This window comes from Castanea sativa, chromosome 1 (genome assembly GCF_040712315.1).
Source record: "Castanea sativa cultivar Marrone di Chiusa Pesio chromosome 1, ASM4071231v1".
Classification (NCBI taxonomy): Eukaryota; Viridiplantae; Streptophyta; class Magnoliopsida; order Fagales; family Fagaceae; genus Castanea; species Castanea sativa.
Window position 1 is genome coordinate 76,506,000 of NC_134013.1, and position 25,359 is coordinate 76,531,358.

General features: G+C 36.4%; 1 pseudogene; it reads right to left on the reverse strand.

The window, feature by feature from the left end:
- Positions 1-11,018: 11,018 nt before the first annotated feature.
- Positions 11,019-25,330, reverse strand: LOC142634611 (F-box/LRR-repeat protein 17-like; annotated as a pseudogene).
- Positions 25,331-25,359: the final 29 nt, after the last annotated feature.

A 25,359-nucleotide genomic window follows, 5' to 3' on the forward strand; every position in this document is an offset into this window, starting at 1 on the left:
AACAAAGCTTACCCCAAGGATATATACCCATTGCCACGCATTGACCAGCTAGTGGACTCGACGGCAGGTCTTAGGGTGCTGAACTTCATGGACGCCTTCTCAGGCTACAACCAGATAAAGATGGAAGAAGCAGATCAAGAAAAAACCTCATTTATTACAAGCCAAGGGTTGTATTGCTACAAAGTGATGCCCTTCGGTTTGAAGAATGTAGGGGCGACTTACCAAAGACTGGTTAACCACATGTTCCGTCCTCAAATCGGGCAAAATGTGGAGGTTTATGTAGATGATATGTTGGTGAAAAGCCTGGACGAGGACAATCATTTGGACGACCTTCAGGAGACTTTTGATACATTTCGGCGATATAACATGAAATTAAATCCAAGCAAGTGTGCTTTTGGAGTTTCGTTGGGGAAGTTTTTGGCGTTCATGGTTTCACACAGAGAAATTGAATCAAATTCGGACAAAATCCAGGCGATACTAAATATGGAACCACCGAAAAATATCAAGGAAGTTCAGTCTCTTACCGGACGAGTTACCGCCCTTAACAAGTTTGTGTCGAAAGCTACTGACAAGTGTTTGTCATTCTTTAAAGTCCTCAGGAAGGCATTTGAGTGGACAGACAAGTGTCAAAAGGCTTTCCAAGACTTGAAGACATATCTCATGACAGTGCCGTTGTTGAGTTTATCTGTACCTGGAGAAGAGCTGTATTTGTACTTGGCGGTGTCCCTGCACGCAGTAAGCTCGACATTGGTCAAAGAAGAGAGAAGAATCCAAAAACTAGTTTATTACACAAGCCGTGCAATGAGAGGAGCAGAAGAACGATACCCAATGATGGAGAAGCTATCTTTTGCCTTGATTATGGCTGTCAGAAAGTTAAGGCATTATTTCCAAGCTCATATTATCAACGTCCTAACAGATCACCCCATAAAGAAGGAAATGAACAAGTTGGAAGCCACTGGGCGATTAATACAGTGGGCTGTGGAACTTAGCGAGTTTGACATCAGATACCTTCCAAGAAATGCGATAAAGGCGCAGGCATTAGTAGATTTCATCTTAGAGTTCACCCTCATCCAGGATAAGCTGGACAAAGACGAAGGCGTTGAAAAGTGGGTTATTAATGTAGACGGATCATCCACACTATATGCAAGAGGGATTTGAGTCATACTAAAGTCCCCAAAGGGTGACAAACTGGAGTACACGGCCCGTCTACAGTATTAAACCACCAACAACGAGGCTGAGTACAAAGCTCTACTCAAAGGATTGGAATTGGCTAAGTCCTTAGGGGCGGAGTCAATAATAATCAAAGGAGATTCTCAGCTAGTCATCAACCAAGTAAATGAAATTTGTGATACCAAGAAGGATCGGATGAAGAAATACCTCAGCAAAGTGAAACGACTTGCACGAAAGTTTTCAGTAGTAAGTTTTGTTCAACTCCCCAAGGAGGAAAATATAGAAGCAGATGCCTTGGTGAAAGTAGCTTCGGCAGGAGGAGTTACGGACAAGTGCGACAACGTCCAATATATGCCAAGCATAGACTTTCCGGACATACAGCAGATAGGAGGAGGAGAAAATTGGATAAGTCCAATAATAATCTATCTTAAAGATGGAAGGCTTCTAGAAGACAAAGACGAAGCTAGGAAGTTGAGGGTAAGGGCAGCCAAATACGTCCTCATAAACGAAGTGCTGTACAAGCGAGGTATTTCCCAGCCTTACCTAAAGTGCTTGGCTCCAGACAAGTCACATTATGTTTTGAGGGAAGTTCTTGAAGGAGCATGTGGAAATCATTCAGGAGCGAGATCATTAGTCCATAAAGTTGTCTGTGCAGGCTACTACTGGCCTACAAGGCAGGCAGATGCTAAGGCCTATGTCAAGGTATGTGACCAGTGTCAGCGCTATAGCAATGTCCCTAGACAGACGTCGAAGTACCAAACTCCAATGATGGCCCCATGGCCCTTTGCACCGTAGAGACTTGATGTCCTAGGTCCCTTCTCCATGGGAACCAGACAAATGAAGTTTTTAGTAGTAGAAATTGATTACTTTACCAAGTGGGTAGAGGCCGAACCTCTTGCAACAATCACTCAGCAAAACGTTAAAAATTTTGTATGGAAGAATATTTTATGTAGGTTTGGAGTACCCAGGGTATTAGTATCGGATAACGGACGACAGTTTGACAACGCGCCATTCAGGGACTTTTGCAAACATTTTGTAATTAAGAATCACTATTCCTCACCCTCCCATCCACGGGCGAATGGACAAGCAGAAGTAGCAAACCGATCCCTGCTGAAGATCATCAAGACTCGGCTCGAGGGGGCAAAAGGGATATGGCCAGACGAGTTACTAGGTGTTCTTTGGGCATACAGGACGACTGTACAAACTTCGACAGGAGAAACCCCCTTTAAACTAGCCTATGGAAGTGAAGCCGTCATACCAGCCGAAGTTCATATGGCTAATCATCGAGTGATGAAGTATCAGGAGAAAGAGAATGGGGAACAATTTCGTCTTGACCTCGATCTTATTGACGAGGTAAGAATGAATGCGGAGCAAAGGACAACAAGATACAAGAATCTTATGGCTAGACAGCATGATGCCATGATAAAACCCAGACGTTTCAGTGTTGGGGATCTTGTTCTCAAAAGAGTCTCCTTGGCAACCGGGAACCCAACTCATAGAAAATTAGAACCCAATTGGGAAGGACCCTATAGGGTAATCAACTGCAAGAGGCAGGGGTCTTACTACTTGGAAGCTCTGGACGGACAGAAGATAGAGCATCTCTAGAACGTGGAGCACCTGAGGAGGTACTATCAGTGATAAGCAGGGACGAGGGAAATCAATAACGAAGTTACAGCTATGGTCTACGTGTTCACTTATATTTACTGTTGTGTTCTTACTACTACTATGGTGTGTATTAAGAATAAAAAGTGCACTAGTTCTTAAACTTTTGCACCACTTACAGACCAGCCTGTGAAAGACAAGGTTATGTATTTTCTTAAGTATTTTAATAAGGCACTAGCTTATAAACGTGTGCCATACTTATGGACAATGTTCATATAATAATATGGTTTGGATTTCTAATGTATTCAATGCATAAATCTAATTTTCATAATAATACCCACAAGGGGGCAAAAACCTGAAATGAATGAAAATCCCTAGACGCAGGGATGTGACGTTCATAAGCTTTTCTCGAGACGAGGATAAAGCAAAGGGAAAACAAGCTAAGGCATGATCGTCCACGGACGAGAGAAAAAAAGGCATACAGTGAAATTTGTCCATGGACGAGCATATGGCCAAGACGCCCAGATACTTTAGGACGAGGTAAACGCTACAAATGTCTGAACGAAAGACAAATGCCAACTGTCTAGCCATGAACGAGGAAAAGGACACATGATCATCGTTGCCATTTCTGAGATGAGTTATACTTAGAAAAATTAAAATGGCTAACAAAGACGTCCATGCATAGGTGGGTCATCCATAAGAAAAATGCATGGACGACTATACAACACTGCTCATTGTTTAAAAGCCCACATCTAATGGTAAAAACAGAGCATAGACTCGTCCAAACAATATAAACTCGTCCAAACAATAAAAGTCAATACTGAATAAAAGTATGCATTCATCAAAGTTTAAAACAAGGGTAGACGACCAACGTTCAAAAACCCCTGCAAAGTAAGCCTTAAAAGGTAATTGTTAATAAACTCGTCCAGAAAACATTGGACGAGATAATTGTATTCAAATACATCTGAAAAAGGTCCTAAAAATAGTGGACCAAAACAAAGAAACAAAACAAACTTTAAACAAAGTCAAAATATTGTCTTCAGGCAACAGGGCATCGGAATTGAGGTCGTCCTGGGCAGGCTTAGTCGAGGCGTCATCTTCAATGTTGATATCTTCAGAACTTGTCTGAAGAAAAGAACTAGCAGCACCCCCTAATTGAAGCATAATGGAGCTAAAATCAACCTCGGGAAACTTTTCCTTTGCCTTCATGCGAAAATCTTTGAATCCGGCTGCATAGTTGGCGTCCAGCAGGTCAGTTAGTTGCTTTGAGGTCCTAAACTCCTCTACAGCATCTTCCTTGGCCTTCTCAAGAGAATTGCTCAACTCATTGGTCTTCTTCTGAAAGTGATCAAGACGAGTGTCTTTCTCTACTATATCAGCTTTCAGCTCTTCGATGAGGTTCAGCAAACCCTTGGTTTCCTCCTTAGCCTTGGCTGCAGTTTCAGCCCAGCCTTTACAGTCGTCCCTGACTTCCTGTATCCTCCTCTCCAATAAAATCCTCGTCTTATCCAACTCAGTAACCTGTCTGGACGTAGCTATGAACTTTGACATAGCCTACACAAGTGATTACGAATTTTCGTATAAAGCAAATAAATGAAGCTTATGACGAGGAATATATGGACGAAAGGAAAAAGAATGGAGAAAAGTTTGTATTAATTACCTTGAAAAGGTCGTGGACACCTGAGTGTTCGAACTCTCTCAAGGACATGTTGTAGCACGCAGCCATATCCTTGCCAAAAACTGCCTTCTCAAACCTCTCCCAAGCCAAGTCCTCATTCTCGATGATGTTTGAAGCAACTTCCAAAGGAGGCTGGGACGAGGTAGGAGCATTAGTTTTGGACGGAGGGGTATAGGTAGTCTCAGATGACTCCACGTCAGGATCTGGATGGACGGCGACTGAGATGGAGGAGGAATAGGGACAATAGGAGTGACGACCCCAGACTTGGACGACTTCCTGTGCTTCGCTCTCTTCTCCTTCAGACGGTTGGGGAGATTCTCAAGATTAACAGCTTTTGACAGGCTTCTTTTATCACCTACAGCAGGACAAGCCCGAGTTTCAACGTCTTGCTTGCTTGCCTCGTCCACAACTTCCTTGCCCTTGTTCTCTTTCATAGTAGCCATTCCTGCAAAGAAAGTTGTTAGCATCATTCAAAAAAAAAAAAATATATATATATATATATAATAATAATAATAATATGATGATGGTAATGGCAAAACGAACGAAATGACGAAGAAATCTTTCAAGGCAAATACTTACGTCTGTGGATTGTAATTTCGTGAGTTGTGGCTTCTAGAGAGGGCTCAGGGCCAAGTCCCCAAGTCGCGAGGCGTTGAAAGGTAACCAAGGAATGGAAGTCCCTCTCTGGGTGAAGACGAGCTTTTTGAACTCGCCCCAATTAAAACTTGTTCAAAGACAGCCTTCTAACACTTGCAGGAAGGACGAGGAGCTTACTTAGTATAGAACGACGTGTGATAAAGGTAATACTATAATAGTAATAAGCATACCTTCAGAACGAAGGTTCCTTAACTCTCCTGTATATGGGGCAAATGGATCCCTGCCCACCTCAACTGGGTGTCCTGCCCAAAAACCAAAGACGAAGAAAAACTTCGTCTTCCAATTCCTATCTGATGTGACCAATGATTTTATTATCCTACAATCTCTTCTTCTAGCTGTAAATTGATAAAAGCCACGGGATTGGCTAATTTCAGAGGGTTTGTAGCAGAAAAGGAATTTGTCCACGGTAAGGGGACAATCCCCTTCAAAAACCTCTCTCCACAAAATTTGCATAGAAACGATGAGTCTCCATGCATTGGGATTGAACTGACACAGCCCTAAACCCAATCTAGTGAGCAACTCCCTAGCAAATACATTGAGAGGCAACCTAAGACCTCCTAGAAGATAGGCCTCATAAATTCCTATGCCAAAATGAGGTTGGCAACACCACTCATCATGGATGCCAACCTAGGGTTTAGCTCATTTGGAATCTGATACCAGCTCCTAAGAGATGCTAATTTCTTCTCGTTTGTCTTAGAAGGAACCCCCACAGCACAGCTATAAATGGTCCCAACCTCGTCCTTCGAAGTGGACGAGGGAGCACTGGAGGGACCAGCCCCAGACCCAGACGTCGCTCTCGTCCTAAATTCCTCTTGAAAGACTTCCAGGGGAACCCCAAGAACCCCAGAAACATACTCGTTTATGATGTTACCCCCACTACTACTACTGTTACTACTAGAGCCACTGTAACTAGTTGAGTCATGGTATTCGTCTATCTCTTTGTCAACACTATTACTAGACGAAGAAAAAACTTTAGACATTGTGGAAATTTAAGGGAAACCTAAAGACGAGTGTAAAGAAAATACCTAGCTCTAGATGAAGGGAAACTAAGGACGCTGGAATACTTCTAGACGAGGCGATGGACGAGGAATGTCAAACAAGAAAATTTGAAAAATGCAGAGGGTATGGGAGGAAATCTACTATTTATAGGCATTGAAAAATGGAACCTGGAAAGACGTGATTAATTAGGAAAAGCCACGTGGCAACTTCCTCGAAAATACGAACCGACGCGACGGTTAACCAACAAAGTAATGACGCGTGGCACAATCCGAAACCAATGGAACTCAACCATTAAGATTGTGACACCTGGGGTAACTCATGATCATGAACAAGGAAACATGTGTCCAAAGACCAGGAGCTCTGGACGACCTTTGGATGAGGGGGCAACTAATAGGGTACGATAGAGCGCCAACCCCGACGTCATCCATAGAGGTCGTCCAGGACTTAGCCAGTGAAGCAAGGACCCCGGAAACCTCACCAATAACTACCTCGTCCATGAAGGAAGAAGCTTTGACGAGGTTCGTATAATCATGGAACGAGTCGCCTCGTCCTAGAGAGTCGTGAAGCTCGTCCTGAACAAAATCCGTCCATAGGAGGAACGACCCTTATTTCTAAGCTAGGTACGCTCGACAAGAAGATCCTCGGACGAGGCTGTCACACTTAGGAAAATTTCCGAGTGTAATATTACAACTCCTTGTTACACGTATAACTTCCAGTGACCGTTGTGTGAGAAGTATATAACTCCTAAGCGGTTATGGAAGTTATCTTTGAACCCTCATACCTCCTTGAATCTAGGAGAGGTTATAAGTATGATAACTGTTTTTAGGACACTATATAAGCGTCCATTCAGACCAAACAAAGGTACGCTTTATATTTCCCAAAAAGTTGGAACTCCGAAAATATAGAGAGAAAACTAACTTTGCCATCGGAGGGTTCTTGCCTGGCAACCCCGGTCACCTTTGATCGCTTTTCTTTCTTTTCTAGGCCATCGAAAGAGCAAGTAGTCCTTTCAAGTCCGGAGCATCCAGCCTACTGATTTTCTTCGCATTATCAAAAATAAAATAATAAAATATCATATTGGAACCAATCACAACTAACAATAAAGTTATTGTGCAAAAAAAGTGTTACATCCACAACATTTTTCACAACACTTTCATAACAAGGTAAATTGTTATTAATTCTAATTTAAACATGCTAATAAAATTACTATTTTGCCCACCAGTAACAACCTATTACTTATAATTTTTTATGAAAATGTCGTGGACATAACATTTATTTTGTAAAAACTTTAAGACATCTCGTTGTCATCACAATTTTCTCAAAATTGCTGAGCTATCAATTCTTTACAAGTCAAAACAAAATATTACAAAATTATAAAGGTATTATGAAAATGTTGTGCCATGTGTTTCTATAAATTTTTTATTGGTTTAGTCAACGTCGTTGAGTCAAAATTCACTGTTTCACATACAATTTTCTTGGGTTGACATTTTATATTTTTTTCTTTATGCACTATTCTAAGTAAAAACACATAATTTTACACACACACACACACAAAAGTTATGATAAAATCACTTTTCATCCTTTATGTTTAGGGTAGTTTACAATTCCTTCTTTAACTTTAAAATCAAGCAAATTTTCTATTAATATTTTGGAAAATAGCAAATATGTCATATTGTGATTCTCTCAGTTAAACCCTAATGAGAGCTTATAATTCTTAAAATATTTTATTGTATAATGTCTAAAATACTCCCATTAATTTTAACATCCCAAAAGTTTTCTTCAAAGAACATGCAAAGACTAAAAATCATCATCATGAGCAAATAACCTGGTAAGAAGGCTTAAGAAAATTCATATCTTGTCAACGCCATTCAAAATTAATGTTCCATCATCATGTGGCGGCGCCATGTTGAGCCCAGGGTGTTCCCAGGAACACCCTGAATTGGAAAAAAAAAATTATATATAATAATTAAATTTATTTTATTTGTTTACCCTTAAAAAAATTAGGAACACCCTTGGATCAAAATTAGGAACACCCTCAAATAAAATAAAATAAATTTATTTGTTCTACTTTCAAGCAAAAAAAAAAGCCCCAAAAAAAAATTTGAACTAAAAAATGAAAAATAAAAAAATGGTAACAAAGCAAGCCCACCAGGAAAAAAAGCCCAACATCAATCAGTAAAACAAACCCAATCTAAAGAAAAAAAAAATAAGGTAAAGCAAACCCAACATATTACAGTAGCAAACCCACGGATTCAAAAAAAAAAAAAAAAAACAAGACACACCAAACAAACCAAAACCCAATATACTGAAATCAGAAACCAACGGACAGCCCTTGAAAGAAAGAAAGAAACCTAACCTAAAGTCTAAAGAAAAAAACCTAACCCATAAACCCAATACACGGAGCTCCAAAATGCCAGAACCAATGGATCGCCGGATTGGAGAAGGAGATCGCCAGATCGGGCCTCAAACTTGAGCTCCAGAACAGCAGAACACATCAGATCGGTCTTCCTCACCTCGACATGCTGCCTGAGTCCCGACGGCGCCACCCCTCAAGGTATTTCATCTCTGTCTCAGTCTCTCTCTCTTCATCTCAGTCTCTCTTTTACTATTTATTAATATTTACCCTGTTTGTTTTTGGCTTTATCTGGTGTTGGTGTTGGTGTTGGTGTTGGTGAGATTATTAATTGTCTTTTAGTGTTGGTGTTGGTGTCTTTTTTTTTTTTTTTTGAAACTAGTGTTTGTATTTTTTTGGTGAGATACAATAAATTAGCTTTATCTGATTCACTGTATGCTAGTGCTAGTGCAAGTGTGCAACTAATAATCAATAAATATGGATGTGTGCTATGTGTAGGTTTTTATTTTTATTTTTATGGGAGTGTGCTATGTGTAGTTGATTAGTTTAACTAATGTCATAAAATATGTAATAAATCACTCTTTTTTAGACTTGGAATTAAGCTATACGGTCTATATATTTTTGTGCTGAATAAATTATTGACTTTTTTTTTATGTTAAGTAATAGTTTGATATTCCAAATATCAAACAACCATAGTAATTAGTTGAACTAATTAATTTTGTTTGTTTGGGATATTAATTAACCAATAATTAATTGGAGAAAGCAACTAATAAACAATAATTACTGAAACAAATTAACCAATACATTATAAAAGACAAACAAATTATATTATATTAGGCTAAACAACAATTAATAATTTTATAATTAATGAAAGAACAATATAACAAATTATAGTTTACAAAAGACAAACAAATTAATGAAACAACTAAACAACAATACATTTGGCAAAAATTCCAAGAGTCGCCGCTGGGAAAAATTATGTTTTTTAAGGAACACCCTGAAAAAAATTCATGGAGCCGCCACTGCCATCATGCCACTCAAAGATTATGGATATTGATATAGCAACTGACTCAGTCCAGCTTGGTATTCCTAGCCAATTGAAATTCCTATTTGCTAGCTAAGAGACATCGTATAAAAATGAAAACTGATTGAGAATGAAACTACAACTACATTTTATGAAAGTTAAAGTAGTGTTCAGCTGCAGCCATTGGGTGATGAAGGTTCAAGGAAACAGCATGGCGGAGGAGACGTGTAATGAGAAGAGTGCAGTATCCAGGATTTGCAGTTCCAAGGTCAAACTTCATAGCCATCCAATGAAGAAATATTGAGAGAACTCATTTGCATTTTGCCAATAAGGACTTATTCAGGTTGGGCTGAATATAAGCAAAGCCCATGCGGAGCCAAGATCTTGGTCTCTTGTCTTACTCTCTCGTCTTACTCTATTCGACACAGCCCTGTTTTCCAAACTGGGCTTTCATCGTCTAACCAACTTTATGGCCAGAAAAGAAAAACCCATCAAATAAAAATAAGGTTAATTGCAGGCTTTGCAGCTACCCAGCTAAACTATATTGAAAATTTCGTATTTGTAGTTTTGTACTATGAACCTCAAACTTCAAATATTTGCAATCAGCTTCCTAATTCAAAAAACTGCGTCTTCTTGTCTTGCCGTAAATGTTTTTTAAAAATGAGTCATTTTCAAAAAAATAGTTTCAATAAAATTATCCTATTTTTTTTATGTTCGGTAGCAATTTTAAATAAGTTTAAATTTTTTTTTATAAACTTCCTTTATTTAGTTCACTATGAGATAGAGTTATTTTTCAAAAAAAAAAAAAATAGTAGAAAATAATCTCTAAAAAATAAGTCATACTTTTTTTATTAACCAAAAATAATTTTCCTTTTACTCTTTTTTTCTTATGCTTCCAAACACTAGAAAACTATCTTCACACCAGATTTTTTATTGAAACAATAAAAAAAAATAGTCTAAATTAGTGGTGTTTAACGCAAATATATGCATTGTTTATGATGCATATTACAGATTCTCTCATAATTTAAGCTAGATAGTTGTCCGCTAAACTATTATTAATTTTGATACTAATTTTTTATAAACACTTTGATACTGATTTAGACATTGACACTACAACAAATCAGACTTTTTTCAAGGGTCAAAACCCCTAAAAAAAGTACTAAAAAACCTTGAAAGAAGTTATTTTAAGAGTCCAACTGACCCTTAATAACCTTTGAAACATATACCGTCGAAAAGGAAATTTTGAAAGCCTTCATGACCCTCAAAACAAGTGCTCTAATCTTATTTTGAGGGTCAAGAGACCCTTAAATAACCTTTTACCAAGGTTTAAAAGATTTATATTTACAACCCTTGATAAATAAAGTTATTTTAAGGGGTCTCTTGACCCTCAAAATAAGATTTTATTTTATTTATAAAAAAAAAAAAACCACAATCATGCACAATATATATATATATATTCATGTTGAAACTACCATATTGAAGAAGCATATTAGTGCAAATAGATATCAAAATAAAAATGTCACCCAATTGCAACTATTAGGAACCAAAGCTTAAATATCAAATTGAAGTTACAAAATTTTGAAAAATACATTTTTTTTTTTTCAATCCACTTCAATAATTTCAGCATTTCTCAACAATAAGATGTGGTTACTAACACATCTTGTCCTACAATAATTAACACCAACACCCAATCAGGTAACTGAAGAACTAATTTGGAACATAAACTATAGTATAGAATTTATCTCTATTGTTTTTTAAACAATAGCATGATGTGGGATTTTCCCATAACCAATTTGATGTCAGTAATCCAGAGATTCAAACAATGTTCGCAGTTAAACAAGTTATTTTCAGCTTTACCTGAGCACTTAGAAAATGTGGAACCCGAACCCTTTTGGAGCCATCAGCTAAACGTTTACATGGTAATACACTTTCCACAGCAGGGGAATCATTACTGACCTTCAAGCATGCAAGGGAACAACACAAGTATAAGAACAATTTTATCTTTGCTGAAATCAAATTCAATTTCCTTAAATCGTGGATAAAAGTTTATGCTATGGTTTTAATCTACAACAGGATTTAAAAGATTAATTAAGACAAAAGTTAGGACGAGAATCTGAGGTTTAATCTACCAAGAGTTGTATCTTGTAAATGTTTTGTCTCAATAGTATATAAGATTATAAAAATAAATAAAAAAGAGATTGTAATCGCAGAAATAAGGTTTTCTGGGTCCTGATTGCAACAAAACTGTGCCTTGAGAATCAGAATTTATGCCTAACATAAGTTGAATGCAGCAAGAATGATCATATCCCCAAAAAAGAACCATTATTCATTCTTAGAATTTACAAAACTTATTGTAAACATGAAATTAAAATTCAGCTTGCTGTGCACTTCAACCATGTGTAGGAGTTAACTTTGCTTGCTATTAGTCTATTCTTACTATAGTTGCCTACCAACTTAGATAGTAAATGAATCAACGATTCCTAACATTTAAATATCAGAGAATTTAGCACTAACACAGTACAATGCTGCAATCATGTTGATCATGCAATTTAGATGGATCTATTTCCAAGATTCAGTTTTCTGATTATTAAACACAACTTGTACACAAAGCTGTTTTTGGATTCTATCTTACCTGACTTTCAATGGCCCCTATCAACAACTCTTGACAGCCTGATGCATGCACACTTTCTAATTTGGAGCACTGAAGTAACAGTCTCTCTGGATACATAAACATGGTCATCAATTATATGTTGTTTGATAATAAAGAAAAATTACGATCATTATCTAAGAATGATTCATCAAATAACATACCTGGATGCAAATTCTTACAAGAGTTTAGATTTAGATCATTCAGTTCTGGGCAGTTTAAATATAAAGCCTGCATTCAAATTCACAAACTTAAGCAATGTGTATGTTTTGCAACCTTAAGCAATTCCTTCCCAAACCATCAACCATGGTAGTAAGATCAGTGCTATCATTTTCTTGACGATAAAATTCTAAGGAAATCTCCTTGAGATTTGGGCAGTTAAAAACCTATGGACACATACAAAGGAATTAACTTAAATGCAGAAGAGAAAGAAAACATTGAATTGCAATTCTAGAGAAAGATCACACCTCAAGCAATAATAAAAAGGAAAAGGGAAAAAAAATCACCATCTTAGAGTGTGAGTAAAGATCCGAAAGCCAAAGTGTAGAAAGGCTTGACGAACAAAGAACAAAACCCCCTAGATTAGAACACCCTTCCATCTTAAGGCTTTTAAGACATCTTTTATCCGCAACAAAACGACCCAATTCATCGCTGCATTTGAAATTCATAAAATCAACTCTATCAATCAATCAATTGATACAAACAAGCTTTTGCCACTGAGGAAAAAACACGGTAAATGCTATGGATCATGTAGCAGCAAAAATAATGGCCTAAGCACAAACCAAAATAAGTGGTAAAACAACCAAAGTAGTGAACACTAACCAGCTTGGTATCCTAAGCACGAAACAAATCCAACACCGTTATGAAAATTTAAAAGCACAAAGAACCAAACCCAACAAAATTAGTTCAATTTAATAGCTTCATAGAGTAAACTATTGCACATAACACACACGCGCGCGCGGGCACACGCACACACACATGGGAGAATATATCTATAACAATTGCATCCAAATATCAAACAGAGAAAATATTCTGAGTCATTTTACATCCACTATTTTACAAAATTGATGCATTGATGTACACATTTTAAAAGGCCAAAAAGTAATGTCTACATTTAAAACATGAAAATAGATGTGAGAGAATAACAGCCCCATCCAATAATAATAATAAAGTTACTTCTAAACTAATTTTTAGATTTGCAGTGTAGATCACATTGTGCATTATACAAGACAACCCGATAATTTCACCCAAAAAATAAACAAAAACAAAAAGAGAACAGGAATTATACCCATTGATCCGATTAATCGTGGTATCGGATTTCAAGATCTCCATAAATTCCAGATTAGGGCATGAAAATGCAATGCAAGCTAACATTGTTGCATCCAAATCACTGCAATAACAACAACAACAACAAAAGAAATATTAGAAAATTAAAAATCCACAGTACCAATATTATTCTTTATTGACCATTCACATATTAAGCCTTATTTATTTATAGAAAAATATGTCAACCTCAAAGGAAGAAAAACAAAACTCAATTTTCCATCATTACTTTACTTCCACTGCATTGTAGTATTAGAAAGCTAAAAACGCATTGAACACTTGGGAATCATTAAAGAGCACATTGAAAATGTTATTAGATCGAGCAGTATAACATCGTTCCTCGCGTCGATCTATATAGATCAAACACTACGACGTCGTTTTCTCACATCGATCCTTATAGATCAAGTTCACATCGCACTTTTAGTTCGTTTTATTCATTAAGGTTCAATTATTTTAAGCAATTCATGTTGTTTAAGCTTAATGTCCGTTAGAACAATCCGATCGGTCCGGTGAAACCCTAGATCTGACAGAGTTTCATATCAGAAACCCTAACCTTTCCATTCTAAGGGAGAGTCTGACGAGCCCTGGGAATTTCTGCAACACCGATCCTACGAAACCGACCCGAGCTCCGGGCCGGAACCCTAAGCCCGAGCTCCTCCGCCGCCTTCCACAACCTCTTCGAAGTCTCTCTCCACGACTTCGAAACTCTCGCCGCCGACAAAAGCCCCGCCGGCGGCAACCTCCTGAGTATATCCCACAAGCAACTCGCCGGTAACGCGCCCGGCTCCGGATCCATTGAAGGACAACTAAAGTCGTCCTCCTCCTGATCCTCTTCTTCGACCTCAGGCTCCGGCTCGGGGAAGCCGGCGCGGACGTCGTCGTCGAAAGAGAGGGCGCGACGGAGGTGCGCGTAGGGCTGACAATCATGCAGAGGAATTTGATGGTCTTTGTGTATTTGCTGTTGTTGGACTCCATGAAAGCTTTTGAAAGTTCGAGAGAGAGAGAGAGAGAGTTTTTTAGGGAGGATGGTTGAACAAAATGAAAATGGGTTTTCTAAGAGAGAGAGCAAAGATTTTATTAAAAAATTGGTTTTCTGAATTCTGAGTTTTTGAGAGAGAGAGACTTTATTTCGAGGGTTTTGAAATATTTGGATATCTTTTATTAAGGGTTGTGTTAGAATTTTGTTGAAGAATGTAAAATTTGGAGGCAGCAATTACCCGGGGATTTAGTTTTTAAGTTTATTTCAAGGGTTTTGATGACCATTGCAATAAAATTAGTCAGAGTATAATTAGTGTGTCAGTTTGTTAGCGTTTGTTTCAACCATTTTTAGTGAACCCTTGAAAAAAGTGGGATGAAACAAGTCATGTTTATTGTAGTGTGTGATCAATAATACAAATTCATATAAAATTAGGTGTTAATTACAAATTTTTGAAGTTTAGGTAATACCTTGCAAATACCTTTTATAGTTCAAGATGGATTAGTGTAATTTCCCCATTAAAAAAAAAAAAGTTGAATAAAACATTTTTCTTAGATGCTTACCTGTGTTGATCATTGTCATTGGCGTGGACACTTGGACAAACTTTGTTTGGATGAACTTACTTTTAGTTCATTCAAAATCTTTAGATGAATTTTATGTTCTTCAAGGGTAGCAACGTTTGACATGACCTATAAATAAGATATGATTTTTTGTGGGTTAGTGTCAAAACAAGTTGATCCACTTTGTTGTAATTAATAAATTGGTCAATTTTGTGTTGACATATTAATCCAAAATCAACCTGAAAAATTATTTGGCTTATTATTTATGTCAAGACAACCTGTTTATACAAAAATCCATTTAAAAAATACAAATAAATGACATTTTTATCTAACATAAATTTGAATTTCAAATATAGAATTGAGTAATTAAAAAGTTTTGTAATGGTTATTTTAAGAAATTCCTTATTGGAACTCTGAAGTTCCTAACCTTTTTACTAAAATAATTCTCTCTTTTAAAAAAAATATTTTGTGTATTTCTAAATTTAGATGGATTTTCATGGTTAAAATAAGAACTTTTAGATTATATGTTATCAGTACTTTAATTGATGTTATTATGAAATAAAGCTTGTATGAAATTTATTTGTTTATAATTATTATAACTTATATGCTTACCAAATATAAAAATATATTAATCATTTTGAGTCATATTTATAAATGCAGGGGCGAAGCCATAAATTTTTGTTTAGGGAGGGGGAGGGGGGGGGGGGGGAATTTGTGTTACTAATTTATTAGTTTATACAAACTTTCATAGATATACACAAACATATGCATCTATACACATACACGGAAATTAGTATTTTCATAATGAAATCCTTAAAATTAAATGTTTCATAGAAATAAATTAATCTTTCACCATCTTCCATAGTGAAATCATTACAATTTTCATTTTCAATAGACGTTACCAAATTGCCTACCATTGTGAGTAAAAAAATTTCAATTGAATTAAAAAAGTATTCAAAGACATGAATGATCCAAAACTTTAAGAGATACGAGAATACATTTTACCATAAAAATGTGTAAGGACCAAAAAAGACAAGGTATTAAAGCCCACTTAGAACAATGGTTGGATCAACTCATTCAATGCCCAAAACAAAGAATTTGTAGAGAGGGAACAACACAACAAAGAATTTGTAGAGAGGGAACAACACAACAAAGAATTATCCTATTCTGAGGATTGGACAGGGAAGTAAAAGAATATATCCATTCAATTAAAGCCTTCCCGAGGAGGCATAAGTTACATTGTTCATCACCCTATTCTTCACATGTTCTACTTTATCTCTCTCTCTTCTTGATCTTTTTTTTGCCGCGCCTTTCTTTTTTCCTTCTCCCTACATATATACTCCTTCCTTCCTAGCATCTCAACCATTCATCTCCCACCTAGCCAGTTTCCTCCTTTGACACTTGTCCTTTCCCACAATTTGTAGAAGATGGTGGAAAGAAACTACTTAGCTATGATCTCCACTGTTCAGATCACCTCCACATCGATGCAGATGATAAAGTTGTTGCCCTCCATTTAATGCGGCCAGGAAGCTAGGTGTAGGGCAATCAATGTGGAGTCTATAGGCTGGCTAAAATCAGAAACCTCCCCCCACATCACTTGGCTCCCCCTTGATAGACCACAGAATGCCTTAGGACTTACCCCTGCATTTCCCAAGCGACCATCTTCCTTGGGCCCACGGGCCGTGGCCATATCCCCCAAGACTGCAACCCTTGAGCTTCATCCTCGATCCCCCCCACATGTGTTGCCTCTTAAATCCCATCCTCGGTCCTCGGCCCCCCACAAAATGAATTTAAGAAACAATACATTCTCTATTACTACTAGACAAATTGGATCATTTTTTTAAGAACATTACTGGTCTAAAACAAATATTTGGGGTGGCCAAGTCCTATTTTTTGGGGCTAATTATTAAAATATCAAATATTTCTATATAGTAAAAAGAAATTTTCATAAATTTAGGGGGGGGGGGGGTAGCTCCACCCCTGTATAAATGGGTTGTGTATGTGTTACTCAACACAAGTTGCATTACATGAGGTGTGTTATGTTAACTCGCTTAATAAATAGTTAAGGGCTACAAAGATGGTTACCTTAAATAACCTTTAAATTTCCTTTTTACAAGCCAACTCTTTTAATTATAATTCGTGTTAGGGTTGAATGGTTTTGACATGATTACTAAACGGATTGTGTTTATATCAATTTATGTAATCGAATACCCTTCATATAAAGAATTTTTATTATGTTTGTTTATTTAGCATATAAATCAAGCTTAAGCTCATGTTTAGATTCAACTATTAACAAATTAAACTTAAACATAATAATATGTTCATGAAAAAATTCATAAATATAAACTTAATTTAAGTATATATACACACATTGTTCGAGGTCCTTTTTTCAGAGCTCGGCCACGTGTGGTCCTTTAGAGGGGTGACCTTGCTAGACCCAGGTTTGTTTGGGGTGTTGCGTCCGAAACTCAATAGTGGACCACGTGGTTCAACGACTACCGGCGTACTTTTAAGCCTACAAAACCATTAAAGCCAAAGTCTAAGAATCACAATAATGGTTGAGTAAATATGTAATATGTGTTTGATATAATAACTTTGATTAATAGTTGTAATAGTAGTTGGAATAAAGTAATATGTATTTAAATGTGAAATAATTATGTACTCGATGATGTATATTTAAAGATATGGAAGCAAAGTCACTTATCTTTGTATGGTTTGTAGCTCCAACTGTACAGCTTCCGTGAGTTGACAATATCCTAGCAGCAAGGTGACTCCAGCGCTAGAGAGGCAATTTGCCATGATAATTTCAAGATTGAAGGGGGAAAATGGGTGCAACTAGAGGGAGAGAGAGTATGTCCAGCTATGTGAGGTTGTCTTCCATGAGAAGGTCTTTTGTATGGAGTGTTTGTGCTTTCTAAGAGAAGGCTTTATATAAGATGCATTTGTGCCTTCCATGAGAAGGGCTTTGATATGAGATCTTGGTGCCTTCTAAGGGAAGGGCTTTAACATTGGAGGTTTCTGCCTTCCATGAGAAGGGCTTTTAGTATGAATGTTTGATATCTCTTGAGAAGTGTGGAGATGGTAAAAGATATAGATGTTTTATGGAATGTAGTATTTGTAATATGTATAATATGTGGAAGTATGAGAAATATGGAGGTTGAAGATAGTAAAAATATGAGATTATAACTACTGGAGAAGTTGTAGAGGAAAGATTTTGTAAGAGAAGAGTATGGAGATGTGTTTAGGCATTCGGAGATAGGAGCAGTAAGATATGTGTATTTTCTAAATATGGAGAGTGACAGAATAAGTATAAGAGAGTAATGGTGTTGTAGTGTGTTTAGCAATGTTGCTAGGATTTACTACTGGGATTTTCTGCCGAAGGAGTAGTAGAGATTGTTTTCTAAGAGAAAAGATTTTGTAAGAGAAGAGTATGGAGATGTGTTTAGATATTTGGAGATGGGAGCAGTAAAATATGTGTATTTTCTGAATATGGAGAATGAAAGAATGAGTATAAGAGGGGTAATAGTGTTGTAGTGTGTTTAGCAGTGTTGCTAGGATTTACTGTTGGGATCTTCTGCTAGAGGATGTTTGAAGGCTTATGAATGACATTTATGAGCTAAGGGCTGAAGAGTTTAGTTCCTAATTTGGAAACTAAAAACTCAAAAGCTTAGAACTTCATTATGAGCTTAAGAAGATCATTAGAGGGAGAGAGAATAGAGAAGTTTTATGAGAGAGTTGTTCTTCTCCATTGGTGTCCCCCCCTTTGAGGTGTTGATGAAGGGTTTTAATTATAGCTGAGTTTAAGGGAGGTTTTTTAGCAAATAATCTCAGCCAAAATTTGTCTCAATTAGCAATAAATTTTCTAAAAATCCATCATAGGATTTGGCCAAAAATGGTATGTTTAGCTTTAAGGTGTTCTTACTATTTTGGGTAATAATTGCTGGGGAAAGAGAAGCAGGAAAGGAAAGTATTTTAGCAAGAAAGAGATAGTTACTTTAGTTGCTTTTAGTTCTTAACCAAATAAGGAAAATCAATAATGTTAAGGTTGCTGAGTCAGCTATCACAACTGTTCTGAAAAAGTTGTTCCAACTGTCAGGAAAAGCTGTCACAGTTGTCATAAGACAGCTGTCACAGCTGTCATAAGTCAACTATTGCTTGGGGTAGAAGCAGATGGGGTCAGATGTCAGGCTGCTGGGATGGATATTTCATGGATTTGACTGAAGATGGTAAGTTCTCTTTTAAGGGTATCTTGCCATTTTGGGTATAGTAGCTGGCTGCTGAGATTTCAGCATTAAATGGCTGGTGATATTAGTTTCAGTCAGGTGTCAATTACTGAATACACTGTTGGAGTTATGCTGGAAATGCTGCCTTTTTTGGGTGTATGTATTTTTTGTCCAAGGTTCTATTACAAGATATTTTTAGTAAATAATAGAATGATTGGTTAATAGTTAATGAAATTTTAGAGATTTAGTTAAGGTCTTATTGTGTTGTGACTTAATCTTGGTGAGCAAGTAGAGCATTTAATGCTCTGCTCTAGCAGCTGGCAGAGGGATATTTGGTCTGATTGTGGCAGACAGCAGCTGAGTATTAGAGATATCATGAATATACTATATATTTGGAGATTAAAGATAGCCAATCAGATTAGGCCATTGCAGCATTAAACGACTGTGATATCAGTTTTAGCTAAGTGTCAAGTGTTGAATGCACTGCTAGGGTTCTGCTGGAAATACTTCCTTTTTTAGGTGTTTGCATTTTTGGTCTAAGGTTCTATTACAAGACATTTTTAGTAAATAATAGTTTGATTGGTTGATAGTTAATGAAACTTTAGAGATTTAGTCAATGTCTCATTGTGTTGTGATTTAATCTTGGTGAGCAAGTAGAGCATTTAGTGCTCTGCTCTAGCAGCTGGCAGAATGATATTTGGTCTGATTGTGGCAGACAGTAGCTGAGTATTAGAGATATCATGAATATACTATATATTTGGAGATTAAAGATAGCCAATCAGATTAGGCCATGTATTTGAGTTAGATTTTAGCTGAAAGTAGTAATGTAATTTATGTAGAATAATATAATGAAATTTCTAAATTTGTATAGCAACGGCTAGAGATTGAATGAATAGTTATTTGTTCAGCATTTAGATGGCGGGAGATATTAAGTATTTGTCATATGATGAATATTAGATTTTAGGAAAAGAGTAATGAGAAATTTTATCATTTTAAGTACTATGTAATAAGAGATGCTTACCAAATGTTACCCGCTACACATGGACTCATTAGAGTTTAGAGAGTTGGAGAAGACACGCCAAGCAACATGTTTCTTTTATCAACTTTGAACCGCTAGAGTTTTACTGAACATACCTCTTGGCCCTCCAAACCACGACTCCCAAAGTTTCCCCAAAGAAACTCATGAGCTTGGATCATAAGCCGAAGATGAAATGATGTACCTTGGGTTTTGTTGTCGTTTTGTGTGAATATGGGCTTTTGTTGAAGAAACCGCTTTCCATGAATATGAGAGAGGTAATATGAGTCGTGACCATTGATTCATTGTGTAAGCCCGATCCATATGTTGATGTTGATGATATCATGGGTTATGATCCCAATTGATGAAAATGAAATGTGGATCATGGATCCGCCTCCTGAAGTAAGGATCTCATGGGCCATGTGAGCCCAATTCATGTAGTTGAATGAAATATGAGCTTATTTTGGGCTTTAAATAGATTTATCCAAAAAATCAATAATATGTTGATGTGACATGGGTTGCCAATGAAGTAGTGCCACGTGGGGCGAAAAAAGAGTCCTCAACACACATATACATAAAGATATATTTATATAGGCTTGATATTGAGTTTTGTAAATAATTTTATAAGACATCAAATTATATTTTGTAAGCTATTAATGGATATAAAACAGACTATTCCATAATAAAAAAGGTAAAACACAATCAACCTCTTAGGTTTGGTTTTATGTTAGTTAGGTTTAAGACATCTAAAAAATAACTAATTTGGTCCCTAATTACCATGACAAAGCAGAAAAATAGGTAACGGTTTAGGGACCAAGTTGGTCACTTGTGAAATATCTTGAACCTAGCTAGTATTAACCCAAACTTCAGAGATATTGATTGTACTTTACCTTAATAAAAATTGTATGTAAATTTTATTAATACAGTTTGATTAAAATTTACCATTAAAAATTGTCACTTTTTAAAAAAAATATATCATAAACTAAGTTTTCACAAGGTGTTTGTTTAGAGGAAAAATAATTGGTTGAATTTGTAAAATATTTCTGTCAAACAAAAAACAAAGGCCAAAGTTTGTAGTAAAACATTTTACACTTTCTTCGGGTTTTTTTTTTTTTCAAAATAACACTGATTTTCAAACAATTTTGTTAGTTAGCACATTTTCAAAACTATTTAGGAAACTAACATCTCAAGTGTAATAAACTTGATTTTGGAATGCTAAACTCGAGTTCATCAAACTCGTTTTCTGTCAAATTGAAATCGAGCCTTACAAACTCAAAAAAAACAAAAATAATGAAGAACATCGAAGAAGCCATTTCCAAAAACTCAACAAAAATCTTCTTCTCAAACAATCAAACATAACAACCCATTTCCAAAAACTATTCTTCTCCAACAATCAAACACTGAGAAGCAATGAAATCAAACCCAAGACCCACCTGGGGTTTTGCTCGGATCAGATCGGACGTGGGTTTTGTTGGAGTTGCTGGGATCGGATTGGAACTATGAGGAAGGTCTTGCTAGATTTGATCAGATCGGATCGGTGGTTCTCTCTCACTTTGTCTTGTTCCGTATCTCTCGTTCCCCACCGAAGCTCACTTGGGTTTTGCTTGGATTGGATCGGACTTGGGTTTTGCTGGAGTTGAGTTTTGCTGAAGTTTGTTGGAATTTTTTTTCCAAAATGACTTAAATATCAAACATTTTTGTTAGTTGTTAGGTTTTAAAACAATGTTGGAAACTAACATCTTAAGTTTTTAAAACTCGAGATCTGGTTAGAACTCGAGTTTTAAAAACTCGATTTTTGGTGTTTGTCATACCCTTACGTGGATAAATTTTCCACGTGGACTAAAATTAGCCATGTAAAAATCGAGTTTATAAGACTCGAAATCTGCACACTATACACTCTCAGCCACTTTCAAACACCTCACTCAAACACTCAGTCTCTCAAACACTCTCAGTCAGTCTCTCAAACAGTCTCTCAAAGTTCAAACACTCACCCTCAAACACTGAAATCAGTCACCCTCAACCCCTCAGCATGCAACAAAACTCACCCTCACCATCAAACCCTCTCATTTAAACACCGAAATCAGTCACCTTCAATCCCTCGGCTTGCAATAAAACACACCCTCACTCTCAAAGGCTCTCCTTTTTCCTCAGAATCGGCTTTAGACGATCCCCCCACCTATACCTTCAAAATCCCTTTTGTCCCTACCAACGGAAGTTCAGATTTTTTCAAGTTTGAAGGTATGTTTTCTCATTTGTATGTTCATTTATAGAGAATTGAGAAATGAGGAATAATTTGTGATGTGGCAAAGGTACTTTTTCTTATAAAAATTTGAGCTTTTTAAATAATTATTCCATCTGGGTTTCTTTTCTTTTTTTCCTACAAAATTTGGCATTTTTTGGTTTATTTTGTGAGATTGTAGTTTTTGATATGAGGAATTTGCACTGGAATTAATGTCTGTTTCCTACATTTTTAGCTGGGCAGTTTCAGATTTTTTTTTTTTTCATTTTTGAAAATCTTTACTTTTTCTTTTATTTAATTTGTTCTTTTTGTACCAAATTTTGTAATTTTTAGCTGAAATATTGTTGTAATGTATTTAAAATTTTCATATATAATTGGATGACTGCAGCTGTCACCCTTGACCTTTACATGATCATCAGTCCTCATTCTCCTAATGATATAATGCCTGCAATTTGCACTGGCTAAAGCCCTATACATTTGCCAACGTTTTCAATTCTTGTTTGGATATGTGATGAAGTAAATATGTAGATGGTTTTGGTGATTCTGACTTCTTCGGGATACCATATGAGCAATGGTAGATATCATTTCATATACCAAGATTTTTGCTAGTTATTCTGTACCTGTTGAAATTGATTATGTTGCTTATTGTAAGGATTATTCTAACTTCATAGGACTACTATGGCAATGGTAGATGTCGAAATCATAAACTGTGCATGAAATTTACACAATTGCATTTTTGCAAGTCAAATGCCACTAGGGGTCAAGCAAATTTATGAGAATGGGTAGGCTTTTTCAGGGTTTGTAAGCCTATATATATATATGCTCTGCTGAAAAGTAATCCCCAAGGGAAAGTCCATTCATGCCTGCCATTTGCAAGAAAGTTGCATCTATGCCTAATAATTTGTAATTTCAGTCAGTTATTGACAAGTTGGTCAAAGATCTGATACCTATTCTCAATTGGTACATATTTTCAATTACTTCAGTTTTGTTTAGTTGCAAATTTTGATCATTATAAATCTCATTTCCTAGTTGATTAACTCTTATGAATGTCCATCAAAAGGTTAGGAGCACATATAGTTCAAATTCTACTTTGTAATTAAAGCCAGTGCACAAACATCAGTAGTTAAAGCATTCATATTGTCTTGGATGGTTTTGTTAGCCACAAATTGTCCACCAAAATTATGCTAAAAGTGTGAAGAAGGCAAAGTTTCAGAACCATGAATATTATTCCATACATTTACAAAATTTCATTTTTCACTAATCAATCTTTTGCAATTCCTTCTTAGGCAAGAGATATATCATTGAAAAGCCTGAGCTCTTGCTGAGAAGAAAATATACGCAATCTAAGATTCTTGTGTTGGTTGCTTAGTCCTCCTATCATTCCATAAAACTGCTGCTACACATAGTTTTTCTCTGCTTCATTGAAGTTCAATTCTACTGAGTTTCTTAAGGAAGCCCCCATCACTTTGCACCTGATATTGACCCTCACAATTTGATGTAATCTTTGTGTATCAGGGTGATCACTTGTAGTGTTTGCTGACCTTCCAGTGAAAACATTTCCACCAAAAGCTAAATAGTGGTGGCTAGTAAAATGAGTGAAAGAACATTTGAATTAATACTCTTTATTATTTTTATTGCTAAGAAAATGTATAACATTTAACAGATTAAAAGTTGCAACTTGGATTTTCAAATATTTTGATCGTTGATTACACTCAATCGACTTTCAACTAACACATCTATTTGGCTTAGCTTTATTTTATTTTTTTTTGTGATTTTTGATTATTTGATTTGATCGCCTTTTGTTTCGCATCCCATACCTTGTAGTAAGAAGGCTTATGGCCATCATATTTCACACCCCAATCGGTATACATGTGTGAGGACCTACATACACGGTGACCATCTATAGTCCGTGGAGATTGGGCTTTATGACTGCGTAAACATACCACTTGCATGACTCATCCTCGCATTTCGCATAAAGTCTGACCTTCGTCAACCTACTGATCATAAAATATTATTTTTCTTGAGGGCACAAATTGTTAATGTGCGCTTCACCTCCACTTTATTGGCGAAAGTCAACCCTTTGCACAAATTCATCCCCTCTCTCCAAGTAGACACAAATAGTATCTCAATATTTGAAGGATCAACCATATTTGCCCAAGTATTCGCAAAAAATGACAAGGCAGGAGGTGCTTAGGCAAGGATTGTGTTCGTAATGTTTTGGACACTAATAACATTGTCTGCATTAAGTTCACTACCGTCAAATGTCTCATCGTCATCAATGTCTCTCTCAATGTCCCTCTCAAATTCCCCAAAGTCCCCTCATTCAATCCTCTCTCCATACTCATATCTATCGACAAAATCTTCACCGTTAATGGCAATCTCATCAACATAGTCATCATCATCATCAGCATGAACATCATCCTCTACATGTGTAGAATACTCATATTGAGCATCCAAAACTACAATCTGTAACTTGTGGTTGTTTGTTGGATTTCCTCAATACCAACTACTGCACGCGGCTCCAACTATATGTAGAACTCAATAACATTTACTTCGGGTATTCTCTCCAACTTGTCAAACATGATCTTTACCTGTTTGTCTGCTTCTATCGCCATATACTTGTAATTAATTTGGTGCTTTAAGACTTCATATGGTATACGATAAGCAATTTGAATGTTGTGCATAGCAGGATTCACACACAATTCTTCCATAACTATCATCTTCAATTCATCAAGGGTCTTCAACCTACAATCAATTTTGGTATAATAGCACTTTATACCCGACCCTTCAAATGGCAATCCATTGTTCGCATTAGCATTCTTAAGCGGACCACCGTGGTATAAGATTATATCAATTACAGTCATTGTGAACTTGTTAGAGTCAAGTTACAATG